Below are 12556 nucleotides of genomic sequence, written 5' to 3'. Positions count from 1 at the left end.
GGATTGTTACAAAAGGTTCCTCTGTTATGAAGACCAAATCATCTGCAAATGCTTGCAATTTATAATTTTCATCTCTAATTTTATTACCCTTAATGTTCTCGTCATCTCTAACAATTCTATTCAAAACCTATAAAGTCAGAATGAACAATAGGGGTGACAATGGGCATCCTTGCCTTGTACCCTTTTGCATCTCTATAGCCCTTGTAAGTTCTCCATTAATTAAAATCCTGGCTGATTGTCTTTGATAGCTACTTGTTATCGCATTCATGAATTTTCCTCCAAACTCCATTTGAGCCATCTGTTGCTTCATGAATTGCCAATTAACATTATCAAAGGCTTTCTGGGCATCCAAAAACAGCAGAGTCATTGGCTGACACCTATCCCTCCTTCTGGTTCTGCCCCCAACCAGAGGGCGCCAGGTAGCCTTGTCAACCACCCCTCAGGCTTGACGGTGCTGCTGCTCAATGCCAGGTCGGTCAATAATAAATCTTCCCTCATCCATGACTTGATTGTGGATGAGGGGGCCGACCTGGCTTGCATAACGGAGACCTGGGTGGGAGGGGGGGGATGCTGCCCTCTCTCAATTGTGCCCGCCTGGGTATCTGGTTCAACACTGTTCACGCCCAGAAGGGAGGGGAGGGGGAGTCGTGTTGGTTTACCGAGCCTCCATCTCTCTCACGGGTCTTCCGGTTCCTTTGAGACCAGGGCTGGAGTGCCTCTACTTGGTGTTGGGCGAATCAGACAGATTGGGGATTCTATTGGTGTACCATGCACCCTTCTGCCCAGCAGTCTCCCTATCTGAGCTGACAGAGACCTTCTCGGACCTGGTGTTGAGGACCCCCAGGATGTTGGTCCTGGGGGACTTCAATCTCCATGCCGAGTCTGGACTGACTGGGGCGGCTCAGGACTTCATGGCCTCTATGACGGCCATGGGCCTGTCTCAACATGTCATCGGCCCAACCCATGAACGTGGACACGCTCTGGACCTGGTTTTCTCGACGGGGCAGGAAGAGGATGACCTGAGGGTGAGGAACTTATGTTTGACTCCCCTGTCATGGTCAGATCACCTCCTGGTGAGGTTTGTGCTCGAGAGCAGCCTCTCCCTCTATAAGAGTGCGGACCCGATTGTATGGGCCCGCCCCCGGAGCCGGATGGATCCGAATGGATTCCTGAAGGCCCTGGGGGAGTTTCCGGCTGACAAGACTGGTGCTCCTGTCGAGGCTCTGGTCGAACTGTGGAACGGAGAGATGACCAGGGCTGTGGACACGATCGCTCCCAAGCGTCCTCTCCCACCAGGCAGAGTCCGCTCTTCCCCTTGGTATACAACTGAATTGCGGGCGATGAAGCGGGTTGGGAGACAACTAGAGCGTAGGTGGAGGAAATCACGGGATGAATCTGACCGAACAAACTTGAGAGCCCACTATCAGGCCTATGCTGTGGCGGTGAAGGCGGCGAAAAAGAAGTTTTTTCCGCTTCCATTGCCTCCTCACAATGCCGTCCGGCGGAGCTTTTTCGAGTGGTACAAGGCCTGGTTCGCCCAGGCCCTAAGAAAGATCCGATGCCACCCTCAAAGGCCTGCTGTGATGACTTTGCCAGGCAAAAGTCAGATTCGTCACGAGCTGGACTCCACTAATGATTCAGAGGTCTCTGGGGAGACGCCAATGCTACCGTCTGGTCCAAAATTATTTGAGGAATTTCAATTATTGTGGCCCGATGATGTGGACAAGGTGCTTGGATGAGTACGTCCCACCACTTGCCTATTGGATCCTTTCCTGTCTTGGTTAATAAATAACTCCAAGCACGGGATTGGGTCCTGGATCTTGGAAGTGGTTAACGCTTCTCTGAGGGAGGGTCAAGTGCCTGCCCCTTTAAAGGAGGTGGTAATACGACCAGTCCTGAAGAAAGCGTCACTGGATCCAGAGATGGCCACTAACTATAGACCTGTGGCCAACATCCCATTTCTGGGCAAGGTTTTGGAGCGAGTGGTGGCGGGACAACTCCAAGCACTCTTGGATGAAACTGATTATCTGGATCCTTTTCAGTCCAGCTTCAGACCTGGGTACAGTACTGAATCTGCCTTGGTCGCCCTGTACGATGACCTGTGCAGGGAGAAGGACAGGGGGAGTGCATCCCTGTTGGTTCTTCTGGACCTCTCGGCGGCTTTCGATACCATCGACCATGGTATCCTTCTGGATAGGCTAGCGGGATTGGGAGTTGGAGGCACTGCTTTGCAGTGGTTCCGCTCCTATCTCAATGGTCGATTCCAGAAGGTTGTGCTGGGGAACCATGTCTCTGCGCCATGGCAGCTATGCCATGGAGTACCACAGGGCTCCATTCTATCCCCTCTGCTATTTAACATCTATAGGAAACCACTGGGAGAGGTCATCAGGAGGTGTGGGCTGCGGAATCACCAATACACTGATGATACCCAGCTCTACCTCTCGTCTTCCACTAATCCAGGTGAGGCAGTGGCTGTGTTGAACCGGTGCTTGGCCGAGGTTGTTGTTGTTGTTGTTGTTGTTATTATTATTACATTTCTATGCCACCCCTTGCCGAAACCTCGGGGCGGCTTACAACATGATAAAATACATTGAAATACAATAGTACATAATAAATTACCATTAAATATAAAAATACAAAAAATACATTGATTTACAAATATAAAATTAAAATTATCAGTATAAAATAAAAATATAGGAGGAGAAAGAGAAGGAAGAAGAAGTTGCCATGGCCTGATCATATGTTTTAACAATTGAAATGAGGTAATGGAATGGATGAAACTCAATAAACTGAAACTCAATCCAGACAAGACGGAGGTCCTGTTGGTTGGCGGATAGGGTTTCGGAGATGGTGGATTTGACCTGGTCCTGAATGGTGCAACACTCCCTCTTAGGGACAAGGTCCGCAGCTTAGGAGTACTCCTCGACCCGGAACTTTCCTTGGAAGCTCAGGTGACAGTGGTGGTGAGGGGCGCCTTCCTTCAGCTTCGGCTGATTAATCAGCTGCACCCCTACCTGGAGTACGACTGCCTGGCAGTGGTGACACACACGCTGGTGACTTCCCGCCTAGACTTCTGTAACGTGCTTTACGTGGGGCTTCCCCTGAAGATGGTCCGAACCCTTCAATTGGTGCAAAATAGAGCTGCCAGGTTGCTGACGGGGACGGGGCGTTATGCTCACATGACTCCAGTCCTCCGTCAGCTTCACTGGCTTCCCATTGAAGCCCGGGCCCAATTCAAGGTGTTGATTATGACCTATAAAGCCCTAAACGGCTTGGGTCCTGGCTACCTGAACGAGCGCTTATGTCCGTATATGCCCGACCGCCCTTTGAGATCTGCGGGAGAGTCCCTTCTCCGGGAACCCTCCATGAAAGAAATTAGGAGAGTAAGTACTCGGAGGAGGGCTTTCTCTGCGGTGGCGCCCAACCTATGGAATTCACTCCCCAAAGAGGTCCGCCTGGCACCGTCGTTACTGGTTTTTCGGTGCCAGGTAAAGACCTTTTTATTTAAACATCATTTTAATTGTTAAAATATATGATCTGGCCAGGGCAACTTCTTCTTCCTTCTCTTTTCTCCTCCTATATTATTTATTTACTTATTTTATACTGTTATTTTTAATTTTATATTATTATGTTTGAAACTCAGTGTAATTTTTGTATTTTTGTATTGAATGGTAATTTATTATGTTCTATTGTATTTCGATGTATTTTATTGTGTTGTAAGCCGCCCCGAGGCTTCAGCAAGGGGCGGCATAGAAATGTAATAATAATAATAATAATAATAATAATAATAATAATAATAATAATAATAATAATAATTTTTCCATGTGTGTCTCATAGTATTCTAGGATATCCAAGATAGTCCTCTGATTGTTCTTCATTTGTCTTTTAGGCAGGAAACCATTTTGGTCTGGGTGAATAAAGTCTGTTAAAAACTTCTTCAACCTTTCTGCCAGTATAGATTCAAAAATTTTATAATCCACATTTAGTAATGATATAGGTCTATAATTCTGAATCTGTGTTAAGTCTGTATCTTCTTTCGGTATTAATGTGATATTTGCCTCTGTCCAAGTATCTGGTATTTTAGCATTTAACAGTGCTTCATTACATATATCTTTAAAAAATGTAGCAAAAACTCCCTCAAAAGATTTATAAAATTCAGCTGGTAGCCCATCCGGACCAGGGGTTCTATCGTTCTTTTGTTGCGTAATTGCTTCTGTTATTTCCATAGTTGTTACTTCTTGATTCAATAATTTTTGATACTTTTCTGGTAGTTTTGATAAGTCTCCCTTTCAAATGTAGTCTTTTGCGTTCTTGATCAGAATCTCCTCCCTCTGGTATAACCTTGCAAAAAGACTTAGCCTTCTCATACCACATATAAATTGTCAACCCATTTGCAAATCATTCCCTTTAAAATACAAAATTCTCTTATTTCTTCTTTACACCTCTACCTCTTCTCTCTTCCTCTGTTTTCAGTAACTGTACTTGTTGTAGATCAGTGTCCACTTCCAGTGTCCGTACTTCTTGTTGTAAGTCAGAATGATATGTTGTTAGTTCCATTGGTTCAACATCTATCCCTCCTTCTTTTGAGGCACCCGGGTATTCCTCTTCAAGCATACTTCTAAATTTTTCATAAAATGCTTGTGCCTTAAAAGTTGAGTCCAATTTATATCTTGTAAAGTTCCAGATGAAAAATATTCCTTCTGTCATTCACCACCTAAGCATAATCTCTCTCAAATAGTTAGGTACCTTCTTCATCTCTGGTATAACAAGTGAATCCCATAGTGACTTGTTTGTTTGCTTTATTAATTGTGTCTCTTTATCTACAGTTTCAAGTTTCTCATGTGCTTGTTGTATTTTTTGCACATTCTGTTCAGTTTTAGGTCGAACATCCACCAATTGGGTTGATGCCTCCTTAATAGAATTATCCAGTTTGTCAAGACGTTCTCTTTGTTCAGTTGAAATGCTTTCCTGTCATGTTGAGATCACCTCTTGGGATACTTGCAAAGCTGTTAAGGATGTCTGTATTGCCAAAAGTGTCATTTGTAGCTCTTTTTGATATTTTTCAACATCTGCCACTTTAGGCTGATGAGCAGGACTCTGAGCAGCTGATGTAGGAGCCGAAGAGGAGGAAGAATGTATTTTTTTCATGATGATAAAAGTTGGGGGGTTTTTTATTTTTTTTGTTTTTTTGCCAAAAATTACAAGACAACAACAGAGAACTAGAGAAGAGAAAAAAGGGGGAAAAAGAAAAAAAATAGAGACTTGCTATAAATCCAATAACCACAGGGTGGCAGCAAAGGGCTATTTTTGTCTTTAAATGACGTCACAAATTCTTGGCATGAGAGTTATTTTGAAGAAGGGTCCAAAAATGGCTGATCAAAAGAAAGCTTTATCTTCTATCACTCATTCCACAGTAATTATTTATTCTGATTCTTCGCCCTTGGGGAGGTTAGAAAAAAGGTCTTTCTCTCTAGCCTCAAACTTTCCAAAAGAGCCTCAGTTCCCCTCCCCAGATCAGTCTCCGCTTGAAACTCCGTGGGGGGAGGAAGAATTCCTCCCTCCATCAAAGGGCTTATCTTTCTTCTTTATGCCAATTAGTAACAGCTGCAGTTCTTTCAAGGGTAATATTGGGAAGAAAAAAAAAATAGAAAAGCTCACCCAGCATTTCTAGAAGTCCGATGAACTTCTATATATTATTCTAATGCTATTATATCTGGTCGTCTCTGGCTTGCAGGGAGCTGCTCTCTCCCTTGTGTTGTATGATCGAGATAAGCCTGAATTTCTCCCAGTAAATGCAGAGCTGCCGCCCCGCACCAACTAGAAGAATGCTCGGGCAAACTAATTCCTGCCCCGGCAGGGCTTGGATGAGCCTCACTGCTCACTATCGAACAAATACCGGTGTGATAACGGGAGCCCCTGCTCTCCACAGCCGTCTCGCCACGATGCCAACCGGAAGTCCTGAGGTGGCGTTCATTTTGGGACTTACATTTGGTCTTTTACATTTCTTTTCTCATACACATGACCACATGTGCATCAACTTTTGGGACAGATGCTGCCACTGCTAATGATTTCAGCAGCCCTTGATTCAGCTGCTGCTCAAAGGAGCCACCATTATTCCCAGAAAGCCCTGTATCAACACAACCACAGGGGGATGCTGGGAAAAACTGTGAAGTGGCCACCAAACAGCCTTGAAACCATATCTGGATGGTGGTGATCTTGCCTAACCTACCAACATTGTCCCAACAAATTCACAATTCTCCTTGGTTCCAATTTTGACCAAATCTTACAGCATTTCTTTGTGCAACAAGAGTCCTATGGGCCAATTTTGATTCCATCAACTTGTTCTAGCCACACCACACATAAATTCTACAGTAGAAACATAGAAACAGAGCGAGTCAGAAGGGGTCTCCCGGGTCATCTAGTCTGACCTCCAGCACCAGCCGGCTCCGCTCACGACATGCCCACCATGTGGACGTCCAGCCTATCCTTGAACACCCACACCGATGGGGCCTCAACCACCTCTCATGGAAGCCCATTCCACACCCTCGGGGTCCTAACTGTCAGGAAATGCTTCCTGGCATCCAAACAGAGCCTTGACTCTCTGAGCTTTGCTCCATAGGAGCATGTCCAGTAAAGTGTTGATTTCTGTTTGAAAAGCCATACAAATGCCAAAACATTCCATCATCTTCAAAGTAAATTACATGTTCAGTAAGACATCGTTAGTAAATTAATTTTAATATTTCACTGGCAGAGATTACAGAACGGGTATCACATGCAGTTTTATCTGTGTTGATTTATTATATGAGAAGAAACAACTTACCAACTTATCTAGCAGTTCCTTTCATCAGGATGAGATAACAAGTTAGGGTGGATGCTTCTGAAACCCAGTCTCAAGTCAGATGTGCAATCTGCCATCAAGCCAAAGAAATTATTTAGAAGAGTGTTTAGGGCCTAAATAATTAACTTCACTCCATTACAGGATATAAAATTTATAAGGGTTTATCCCACAAGGCATTCCAGGCCATTAAAAGTGGCATCACCGTGCCTCTTATCTCAAGTGTCTGCAGTGAAATAACAATTCATAAATGTTAAAGTGAGATTTTAAAAAATTAAATATCATTATCCATTCCTCCCCTGCCCTCCCCTCCCCTGCCCTGCCCTCCCCTCCCATAATTTAAGGATGAATTACTTTTATGAATGAAGCTAAGTTTAGGTTCTTGGGGCTTACATCCTTGTTTCTGAAAGAAGCACACACCCACAAGCATAAAGTTAATACAGATCACTGCAGTCCCTGGACTCCCCCCTTTGCTCCTGCGGGTCTGCTTGATACCAAGATTGCAACAGGTAGCCCAGTGTTACCTGTCTTTTTTCCCTGTGCTTTCTGAGAATGGATTTATGGCAATCTGGGTCCAATGAAATGGAATTTAGGGCACAATCTTATGCAGCCTTAGATATTAAAATGTCTGGTTCAATAAAAGAATCAGGATAAACAAACCTGGTGAAATCTTTGTAAGTTGGAACGGTTGGCTTTAGCTGTATAAGTGCAAGCTAATGAACAAATAAAAAGAGTAAACATTGTGAATATACTGTGCTATAATTCCTAAACAAATACAAAGAAGCAACAGCAAACACATTTCAACCAAAAAGGTCTTCTTCATTGATCTAACATAGCAAGGAATGCATGGCTGGGTGAAGAATGCTGGGAAGTATAGACTTCTCTCAGGAGAAGCCCCTGATGCTGGGGACGATTGATGGCAAAAGGAGAAGGGAGGGCAGAGGGTGAGGGGGCTGGATGGGGTCGCTGGGGCAGTGGGTGTGGGCTTGGGTGGACCGTGAGGGATGGTGGAGGACAGGAGACCCTGGAGGAATGTTGACCATGGGGTCGCGATGGGTCAGGCACGACTTTGCAACTAAACATAGACCTCTTCTGCCTAAACCTGCATGGGATTGCACTCTGACTGAATGATTGATTTAGACTTCTTATATACCACGTGATGCCTGAAGACCTCTGAGCAGCACCTCTCACACAGCATGCCTTAAAACACATTGCAGCAACAGTAACACAGAACTGTGCAGCTCTGCAATGGGGAAAGCCTGCGTGAACAGATGCTAGTTCAAGGGGCCTAAAGCTTGCCATAATTTCTGCATCTCAGACCTGGGAGAGCCATACTGGCGGGTGGGCGACACGACCAAGAAGGCCAGCTTATTCATCATTATGTCATAGTTGATCGTGGTTTGACTAAGAAGCCCTCCTTGGAAGATCTGAGGGGTTAAGATGGTGTATGTCAGAGAAGACAGTTTATACTGGCCACCTGCCCAATGTGGATGGATAAAGAGTTGTGATCTCACCCCAGAGTTCCTGTTAAACTCTTTGTTTTTACTGATTCAGTTATGTAATCAGGTTTGGCTGATTCTGGCTGGGAAATCCATGATGAATTGCCCTTTAACTTTCCTCTCCTAGGCTATTCTTCATAGCTATTTAAAAAACAAAAAAGGGGATCAGTGAGATGTACTGTATTTCTATTTAAATCCTAATAATTATTCCTAAATTTGCATCTATACCTCTACATTAGTTCCGGAAAATACTTTGCAAAAATTAAGCATGTTTGAGATTCGTTTAAAATAGTGTTGTGGGATGCTTTGATTTTTGTTCCATTGTTTTTGGCTGTTCCTTTGAATTGGGGTCAGCAATTTCAGTGGTCACCAGAGGCCATTTCAGCGATCTGGATCACCCTGGGAGTTGCCACGCTAAAGCCACAACAAATAATGGACACTCTGCAAAGCATGACAGTAGCCAAAGATATCCAGATGCAGCTTTCAAAGGTAGGTATTACTACCACTCTATATGACTCTGGTGCGCCCACAACTGGAGTATTGTGCTCAGTTTTGGGCCCCTCATTACAGGAAGGATATAGCTAGGTTAGAGTCAGTGCAGTTCAGGGCCACAAGGTTGGTGGCCGGATTGCAGGGGATGCCATATGAGGCGAGACTGAGGGAACTGGGCCTCTTCAGCCTGGAGAAGAGGAGACTCAGAGGGGATCTGTTGGCGACATGCAGGTATGTGAGGGGATGTCACACGTAGATGGGTAGAGACCTGTTCTCCCCTGCAGAGGAAGGCAGGACGCGCTCCAACGGAGCAAAGCTCAGGGAGCCAAGGTTCCATTTAGATGCCAGGAAGCACTTCCTGACAGTCAGGACCCCGAGGGTGTGGAATGGGCTTCCACGGGAGGTGGTTGAGGCCCCATCGGTGAGGGTGTTCAAGGATAGGCTAGACATGCACATGGTGGGCATGTTGTGAGCAGAGCTGGCTAGAGACGGGGGTCAGACTAGGTGGCCCGGGAGACCCCTTCTGCCTCACTCTATGTTTCAAACAAGGCATTGCCTGCTTGTGCCACTGCCAAATCAAGCTGGAAGGGCACACCTTAAGGACCAGGCCTACCCATGTGCTGCCCACCTGACTTTCATTTATAACATTGTGCATTGCCACTTTGCTGGGAAAGGAGAGGAGAGCGTTTTACATATATACTAAGGTGCTTTTCCATGTCCATAATTTTCTGAGTCTCTCATGAAATGGGAGAACACATAAATGAACCTCGTTCCCTTTTGTGAGCTAGTTTTGGATAACAGCTTTTCTTTAGCTATAGTCTTATGTTCCCTGAGCCAGCAGAGGGAGCTTATGCAATGAGCCAACGTCTTCCCAGAGCTCTTACAACATTCAAGGATTTCTAAATAGGTGAAGAGATCTTGATCGTGATAGCTCATTCTCTGGGGGACTTGTGCAAAAAGTCAAGCATGCGGGGGGGGGGGGCGCTGTCTAATCTTGCCAAGAATTGCACCAATGGATTGACTGATTAACTGATTGGTTCAAAGTACTTATATACCACTTGTCATAACATCCCTGAGCAGTTTATTTAAGCAATATATAAAATACAGCATTAAAGCCAATGAAATAATGAGTATGTTTAAAACATTACAGAGTATACTAGAGATATTACTGAAATAACCAACAGAGCCAGGTCATAATGGATTGGGGGGAAACCTGCATGAAGAGATGCATTGTCAAGAGATATCTAAAGTTTGCTGTAGCTACCCTATCTCAGACATGAGAAAGTAATGTAAGCTTTCCACTTTTTAGACAGTACAATTCTAAAGGCTATTAATACATTTATAATCACTTCTTCAGCATTCTTTTCTATACCTTCTGGCAAATGGTTTAGCAGTGCTTACAGTACATCAAATCCTATATTAATTCCTGATGTAGTCATCATCATTAACAACCCAATATCCTTGAACTTCCAGGTAAACAGGCATATGATTGCTCCAGCTACTTTTGACATGACTTGTGGCTCTCACCGTCCTCTCCCTCCCTCATCTTCCTGAAGGAAGTGGCTTCTGTGGCATCCCCGAGTCAAACATGGCCATGAAAATTTGCAAAGTTCAGAAGGCTACTCTTTAAGCATCAATAAACCAATTGACCATTTGCTTCTTTGCAGCTGAACAGTCAATCTGCTGAGGGGAAAAACAAGCACCCTTTTTCCCCACGCTACCTGCTTAATCATTGACCTGCTGCTTTTACTCTCTTGTCAAAATTGCTTTGTTCCCCATTGCCAAAATGTACAGGATTCATGACCTGAAATGGCACCTTGTGGCCATGGCTGAGTGGTGGTTTTTAGCCGACTGCTTCCCAGTCACACTCTGATGCTACCTATTAAAGGTATTTGCTTAAATATTGCAAGGAAAATGGGATTGGGATGCATTGGTCAAAGAGCTGGATGTCTCTTCAAGCTTGATAGCTTGCTAATGAACATGGATGGTGCTGATGTTACATGGTGTTGCTCCAAATAGCTTAAGGATGCTTTTGTACAGCCATTCTTGTTTTTTGTTCTCGGCTGGGAGCTGAGTTTGCAGCCTATTGCTGTTTGTCACTGTCTGTTGTCTAATGTGTTTAAAGTGTGTGTGAGGAGTGTGTTGACTAAATATGATTGCAGGAAGTCTTAGACATCAGACCTAGGAAGGCTACTCAGCATCGCAGCTGGAGGTTTGGACCCAGACTTGGGTGACCCAGATTCTAGTCCCCGCTTGGCCAGGAAGATCACTGGGTGACTTTGCGGCAGTCACTGACTCTTAGGCGACCCGCCCCCCGGGGGTTTTAGGATAACATGAAGAGGGGGAGGATTAGATAAGACATTGTAGGTTCCTGCAAAGTGTTTGGATTTTGTAGCTGGCTGCCAGAAGTCTTGGTGCATAATACAAGGGCCCTGTCTGCTTTTAGGGAAGCTGATGTTGTCTTCTAGCCTCAGAATGGCTCATTAGGATGGAGGGAGTGGGAACCAACACTATCTGGGCATTTCGCTACATGCCTTCCACACGCCGAGGCTGTGACTAAAAGCTAGGGCTGTTCTGAGGGAGCGCCTGCTATGCTCACTGCTTGTGATGTCATCCCAGCCTGGGTACTTTCTCTTATTCTTCTCCGTTGGTGGACCAAATTAATTATGGTGACCCAAAAGCACGTTAAGGAGCAACCTGACTGCCTTTGTATCAGAGACGCCTTAGTCTCCAGTGCAAAGTGCATGGCTTGATGGCAAAGTCTCTTGCACAGGTGTGCCTCATGCCCCGCATTTTATCTAGAAAAAAACTGGAGCGTCACACTGCTCCACACGCCTTCCCTCCCCACCACCGATCGTCCCACGATGGCTGCAAAAAGTCAGACTCTGAAACCTCCTTTGGTCTCCTGGTGATATTGGGAGGTGATAAAATTGTGTCCTTAGGTAATTAACCACTTGAATTAGCTATTATTTTCTCTGTTTTAGCTTATGATTGCAATGCATTTTTTATGAAATTGATTTTCATACAATAAAACCAGTGCAATTTTCAATGAATTTTCTTAAAGCTTTCCTAACATAAATTAGATATTGATTTGCAGCAAAGCAGAAGCACTCATCATTTTCAAGGTGTCCCAAGGTTTTAAGTAATGACTATTTTGTGTTAAATTTTATGAAGTTATAAAAGGTCTAATAAGAAATCTGTAGCTCAATTCACAGTCGCCACCTGGCATCTTTTGTATTAGTTCTATTCCTATTCAGCATCCTTTTACTTTTAAGCATTTGAATCAGAAATGGTAAGAAAATTGCATTCAAAAAAAGAAAACTTCAGCAGATGGAATGTCCTAAGGAAAAAACGTGTTCTGTTTTGTTTTTAAGTGTGAATATGCTGTTCTTTCAAGGAAGTTAATGGCTCAATTGCAGTAGAGCCAATCAAATGAATGCCAACAGTGCATTTCTAAGCATGTCCACTCAGAAGCAAGCCCCAATGTATTCAATAGGCTTTACTCCCAGTTCATTGTATAGACATCAGCCCTAACCCTTCGTGGCCATGCGGGGGCTGGGCTGGTGAGGGACTCTGTCGGTGGGTGGAATTTTATACTGGGGGGGGGGTATATGGGGAGTTTTACATTGTTTTAATATTTTTATTGTATTTTACTCTGTTTTTATGGAGTCGTCCCCGGCCACGTCGACGGTTGAGCTACCTGGGGAGCGCGTGGGCGCCACCATTGGGG

The sequence above is a fragment of the Varanus komodoensis genome, unplaced genomic scaffold (assembly GCF_004798865.1).
Source record: "Varanus komodoensis strain SLA01 unplaced genomic scaffold, ASM479886v1 scaffold18_1, whole genome shotgun sequence".
Classification (NCBI taxonomy): Eukaryota; Metazoa; Chordata; class Lepidosauria; order Squamata; family Varanidae; genus Varanus; species Varanus komodoensis.
Note: the sequence above shows the minus strand (reverse complement) of the source record.